Source organism: Pyxicephalus adspersus, chromosome Z (genome assembly GCF_032062135.1).
Source record: "Pyxicephalus adspersus chromosome Z, UCB_Pads_2.0, whole genome shotgun sequence".
NCBI lineage: Eukaryota > Metazoa > Chordata > Amphibia > Anura > Pyxicephalidae > Pyxicephalus > Pyxicephalus adspersus.
This window is the reverse complement of record NC_092871.1, coordinates 64,888,762-64,895,615: the sequence shown is the minus strand read 5'-3', so window position 1 is coordinate 64,895,615 and position 6,854 is coordinate 64,888,762. Positions and strand designations below refer to the sequence as shown.

Sequence of the window (6,854 nt, the reverse complement as noted above, 5' to 3'; positions counted from 1 at the left end):
TTTCTATGTAAGTGGCCCTGGGGGGTCCCCAATTTGCATTTTTAATTTAGGACTCCAAGGCACACTTGCTTTTAATACTGCAACCCCAATGTTGTATTTTCACAAGATTTTACAATTCTGATCCCCATATCATGTAATTTGTAAAAGCTGGGGTGCTGAAATTGTGAATGGTGCTAACTAAATGTTCCCTGTGCACCTCTGAAAATTACAAGTCATTATGACATACAGTTTAGGGAAAATGAAGGTCGGTTATTGATAGCTATGAGAGTCCCCTGTGTACCCTAAAAATTTTAGGTAATTACAACCAACAATTTAGGAAATCTAAGGGATTGAACACAATGAGTTGTTAGGCTGCAGAATCTGACAAGCAGAATTTACACACACAGCTATCATACTGCGGGTGGATAAATTTCACAGGAAGTTTTTGTTTTTGGCAGTGATGAGGAGGGCACTGGCTGTCCTGTCCCCATCTGCGATCACATGCATGGTGCTCTTTGTGTTACTTAGGTATAGCGCTAGGAGGTGACATCTGAAGTTAGGCTAAATTCACATTGGCAGTAATGTTGCATTTGCTGCGTTTGCCCCTCACTTACCTCCTGCCAGAAACCACTGCTGCTTGAAAAACTGCTAGGCCTGAAAAGCCCAGCACTTACCGCCTGTTACCAATCCCAGGTGCCTAACAGTTATCACCAGTTACCAATCCCAGGTGCCTAGCAGTTGCCAAGTAGTCACTCAGGAGAGGCATTTTTTACTGCTAATGTGAACTAAGCCTAATTTGTTAAGCCACATTGATCACAATATTACACTACTACAAGGGATTATACTATTAAAACATGGAACTCTAAGGAGTTGGATTAAAATACACATAATACAAAAAAAAATGGAAAAATTGTACATTCTAACATTAGAAAGTTGGCACCAAGTATAGGGGGTCAGTAAAACACTAACACAATAGCAGGGGTTACTGGATACCTATGGCATAAATAACTAGGAGCTCCAAATTTGCTGTGTCTATCCCGCCCACTTGTTTTTTTTGCTTAAAAAAATTCTGGGTAGAACACTGAAAGGGGTTATTGCCGGAGCTAAGATTTTTTATTATTCTGCCGAAAAGCCATCCGAACCTGGCATTTTATTGTAATCCAAAGTATTAATTGTGCAAAGGATTTCAGGTTCTGAAACTAGGGGTTTAAGTTGCTCCCTATAGACTGAAGATATTTTCTTTTTATATTAACTCTAAAAATCCTTAAAATATCTTGGTGAGATGTAGGAAAAGTATTACAAAGTGTATCTTTCACTCCCAAAATATGACGCTTGTGGCCCAAGGGGTCGGCCAACCTCAACAACAACGTACCTGTTTTATTCCCCTATCTCTAAAATTTATGTTTAGTATAATAAGCTTGAGTTTCCACTCTAGTATCAACATACAAATTCAATTGAACTACTGCTTCCTGCCAAAATTTCTTGCTTTCTCTATTATTAGATTGAAGATAAACTTTATATCGTTGCACAACCTGATCCTAGAGAACATTATACTGTTGATAATTTTCACGATTATGCTTTGCTACACAAGACATAATATACCCTCTCATACCAGCTTTCATAGTACGCCACAACAAATTTGGGGTATCCCAATGTTGTAGATTATCATCAAGTCTATCCGCCCAATGGGATAAAGATAAGCCCTAAAAGAGGAGGACTTAGATAAATAGGCTGGAAAACGCCACAAAAATGTTTTCCTAAAAGGTTCTTCTAACTGCAGTTAAAAAAATCAAAGGAGCATGATCAGAGAGAGTAAAATTCCCAATAGACACCTTATTAATTTTTGGAAGTAGGCCTTCTATTGCCAATAGCAAGTCAATTCTGGAAAAAGTAGAGTGAGCTTTAGAATACCAAGTATAATCCCACTCTATTAAAGACGCCACACATTCAGCAAAGGAGTTTGAAAAGATAAACGCTTTAATTCAGAAGTAGATGGATCTGGTCTAATAATAGTTTGCCTTCATCTGTCAAGTGATGGATCAATGACTGTATTAAAATCTCTGACCAAAATTAAATTGGGATTAGAATTAGTTAGAATCTTAAGGAGATCAAAAAAATTTAATTTAAAAAAGAATTATTATTGGATGCATATATGGAACCAAAAGTAAGGTACCCGCAATCTCCACTATTACAAATAAATATCTACTAGCAGGGCCAAGTTCTGTAGAGAATATTTTATAAGGCAGATTTTTATTAAACATAAGAGCCACACCTTTTGTTTTGGTTTTAAAAACCGTGTAAATCGCTTCACCTATCCATGGTGCTCTAAACAATGTGCCCTGACCCTCCTTCCAATGTGTCTCCTGCAAAAACACTACATCTGGAGATTGCTTTTTCAAATGTGCTAGCACTCGCTTACGTTTTTGAGGGCTAATCAAGCCCACCACATTCCAGGAAACCAACTTTAAAAGTGACTTTTCTTTTTCAGATGATGATAAAACATCATGCATCATAGATGTCATACAAACTAAAGTGCAAAACTAACAGCAGAAAAGATCCCAAATATAGACCGTACCCATCCCAGACTGTGTCCCTTAGTCCATCCAATACAATAAAAGGCATATAGTGAAAACTTTGCAAAACTGGCTCCTATTTTAAACAGTACTCCAAATAGGAAACACCTGTTTTCCAAAGAAAAAAATACCCTGCCTGTGAGTAATAAGTAACCTTTACATAAAAGTGACCCTGAGTATGACAATGTAAATCCAATTCTCTTTTTCTTTTATAACCAACAAACACCTGCTGTCGTCGTATCCTCACAGAGGGGCACAATATTTGCAAAAAATCATATAGCTGAACAAACAAAAAAAGTGCATTGCAGTAAACAGTAAATAAACAATTGCATCTCTTTTTCTCTTCTCCTTTTTTAAGACACTTGTGTGAAGAAATATACATCTCTATTTAATCAATTAACTTCCCTAAGAAGATGAGGTAGACAATTTAAGCATTTCAACTGCATCAGCCGGATCATCGAATAACTTAACCTCCCCCTGCCAAAGAACTTTCAGTTTGGCAGGGTACAAAAGAGAAAAACGAATGCCTATATCCACCAATCGCTCACAAACTGGAGCAAAAGTTTTTTGTTTTTGTGTCACAGCAACGGAGTAGTCCTGGAACATCAGTATTCCCCCACCTACTAGATTGTAAGCTCTTTGGGGGCAGGGTCCTCTCCTCCTGTATCACTGTCTGTATTAGTCTGTCATTTGCAATCCCTATTTAATGTACAGCGCTGCGTAATATGTTGGCGCTATATAAATCCTGTTTAATAATAATAATAATAATCAGAATCTTGTTATCCTGAAAATGACGAAACTTTCTGTAGGCTCCCAACACTGTATAATAATGTAATGAAAATATTTAGCTATTACAGGTTGCGGACGTTGGGCCATAGAATGAGGCTCAGGGCCTAACCGATGAGCTCTTTAAATACTCCGTAGGGAACTAGGTGCAAGGTTCAATGCCTTCATCAACGGAGAAGTAAGAAATTGAATTGGTACACCAATAAAGCGTAAATTAGACCTCCTATTCCGATTCTCCAAATCCTCTGGTTTCTATGGAGGTGAGTATGGTATCTTGAGCAGCAACTTTAGTTTTAGATTGCAAAAGCTGATCTTCCAAGTCGCTTACTTTCCCTTCTAACTAGGTTATGCGCTGAATATTGGAGGAAATATTCGCTAGTGCTGATTCAATGGATTTTTGCAAAACCTCAAATTTTTTTTATCAAAATAAGGCAACAAGATTTTAGATACTTTAGAAGCAACTCCTGAATGATTGATTAGGTGACCCACGCAATGGGTCAAACCTTGATTCCTCCCCCTCTGCATATTCCAATTAAGACTGGTGTTGAGACATAGGAGAAGAAGGGGGTAGGAGAACCAACTTTTAATGGGGGGTTAAGTTTTTGCTAATCAGTGTTCTTGCGTGTAGAAGAGGACTCTTGTTTCCCAACAAATGTATCCATTATGTAGCACTTGTTAAAGTAATGCACTAAAGGCTTAAAAAAAAAAAAAAAATGCAGATGTAAGTCCAATGTGATTACAGGCTCCAACACCATAAGATGGAAAAATAAAAAGACCTCTGCGCAAGATGTTATGGCTCTATGGAGGAAAAGCAATAAATGCAGATCCCTTTAAAATGCCCTTAACATAATGAAGGTTAGCAGAAATGCACAAATCTTTGGAAAAGATCTGATTCTTTTTAAATAGTATCCAAGTACTTGCAGCAGATGGAAAAAAAAAGGCTAAAAGGTGTACAGATACTCACAAGTCCTGAGTTTTAGGGTTCCAGAAAGGTGCCTTTATGCAAAGCTGAACAGCATGTATGTTATAAACCTGATATGAGCGCCGTCAACCCCGCGTCCAAAACATCCAGCGTCGACTCCGGGATATTTGTGCAGCGTGAGAGCCACTCGGTTGGAGCTCTCACGCGACTAGTTTGCTCCCTGCAACGGCCCCCACCATCTGGTATAAGATCAGTGGCATGCCGGGGGATACAAAAAGCGGAGCTTAGGGAGCCGTGGCAAAACGTGGCTGCTCTACAGCCACTGGAAGTCGTCCTCATTTATGGCTTTTTTTTTAACATCAGCCACATAGGCTTTAATTTTAGCCTCCTAAACTTTATTACCCATTGGAATATTTTTTTTAGTGTGCTTTTGTAGAACAGCCTTTAAACATTCCCATTTCTGTTCAGTGTTCTTTGAGGACAATATTTTCTCCCAGTCCAAGTCAGAGAGACGCCCTTAATAATGGAAAATGTGCTCTCTTAAAATTCAATGTTTTTCTTTCCTATTTTTGCTTCCTGTTTAAAACTTACATTAAATGAAATCATTATTATTATTATGGTCACTGCTACCCAGATTCTCTTTTACATGCACATTTGTTATAAGCTCTGCATTGTTAGAAAAAACTAGGTCCAGCAGAGTATCATTTCTAGTTGGGGCTTCTATAAACTGTACCATAAAATTATTTTGTAATAAATTCCAATTTAGCCAAGGTCATCATGTTCCTCTCTTATAAGAGGCCCAAGGTCCTTTTTCTATAATTGAAGCGTAAGCAGATTTTTGATAACTATTCAGCATATAGCAAGAATATAGCAAGATTAAGCAAAAATGAATACATATATTTTTTACCTTTAACACAGCAGACCCCCTTTCATTTAGGTGCAAACCATCCCTGGCTTAAAGGTTATACTCCAATTAAAAGTCAGCCCAGTGCTCTATGAACCCAAACCCTTCCCTTTTGCACCAGGACTTTAGCTGTCTAAGCTCCCTCTGCCTTTCTTGTGTTGTGCATGGCACAGGCAATATTCCAGATAATATACCCTTGAAGGTCCTTTCCGTCAACTTAAAAACCTAGTTCTTTAAACTGATTTTTAAGGATCCCCCATCTTCCATTTTTCTTGTCATTGATTCCAACATGGACCAAGAAAGCTGGGTCCTGTCCAGCCTCTCCCAGCAATTTGTCCACTCGGTCCACCACATGCCGAACCCTGGCACCAGGGAGACAGCAAACCATTTAGTTGAAGGGATTCGGGTGACAAACTATTCTATCCATACTCCTTATCATAGAATCCCCTATGTCTACCAATTGTCTTTTCCTTCATGCGTTTCCCTCCCCACCACTACTAGATGTTCTGCTCTCCCAGCTGTTAGGGGTAGCAATAACATCTAGAGTTGCCGCCACTGGGTCTGCCACTTGCACATCTTAACATAACTTTGCAAATATGTTGGGGTGCTCAAACACAGGGGTGGCCTTTTCTGGGAGCCCCTACCACTCTCTCTAGTTAAAGTAACCCAACTTCCTACATGTTCATCCTGATTAACCTCTCCACCCTCCACATCTAAGCTATTAACTGCCTGCTCAGTGAGCAGGGGACCCCTCTCAAAGGGATTGACTGATCTCCGTGTTGCAATGTTCTTCTCCAGCTCTCCAATGCGAGATACCAGAAGGTTGACATGCTCACATCTGTCACAGTGGTATTCACCTAGGAGCTGTATTTAAAGCTTAACCACAGAAAGGTTCTTTTTATTTTTTTTTTTACAATGTCTGTCTCCATTATTGGATTTGCCCTGACTGTCACAGTGATGGCAAATAGGAGCACGTGCTTCTGTGGGGAACTTAACTCGCTCTCCACCATGGATGTGTACTTTGAACTGACCGTTGCAGTGTTTTTCATCTAGGCCAGGGGTCAGCAACCTTTTGAGTCGAAAGAGCCAAAAATTACAATTTACAAAATTTCAAAGTTTTTGAAGAGCCGCAAAATTTTTTCTTGCCAACAATAAATAGTACTCGCATAAATAAAGTTTTTTGATAAAAAAAACTAATCTATTTATTCATAAGAAAAAATATCTATTTATTCATATATAAGTAGTGTTTTTCACAAAAAATTAGATAATATATATATATGGCATTATTAGATAATTACCTATTATTTAAGTAAAAAATTAAAACAAGTAAACATTTACTTACAACACTAACTTGTACTTCAATAACAAACAATTGAGCAAACAAATTCAATGGGAGCGATGGCTTTGCATGGTTTTAGAAAGTTTGGATAACATTAGATGACATTTCATTTTCCTCAGAATTCTGTAATGGTGAAACAGGTACAAACATTTTGATTTTCCATGTATTGTTGCTAAACTGCCCACTTTTGTATTTTATTGTAGAAATATAGATACCTTTAGGCACCGATTCTATCTTCCAGCCTGGCTTTTTGTGAAGCTGCGGCTCTTTAGTTCAGTCTGTCGGAAGCTATTCTATCCCTCAGCCTGGCTTTCCACCACACCCCTCCCCCGTGACACGGGTCCTCACTGT

The 6,854-nt window shown here is 38.5% G+C and overlaps 1 protein-coding gene across 8 annotated transcripts in view; it reads left to right on the top strand.

The window, feature by feature from the left end:
- The window catches only part of PRRC2B (proline rich coiled-coil 2B), a 101,768-nt gene that overhangs the window by 33,612 nt on the left and 61,302 nt on the right, over positions 1–6,854 (top strand). The window lies entirely within an intron of this gene.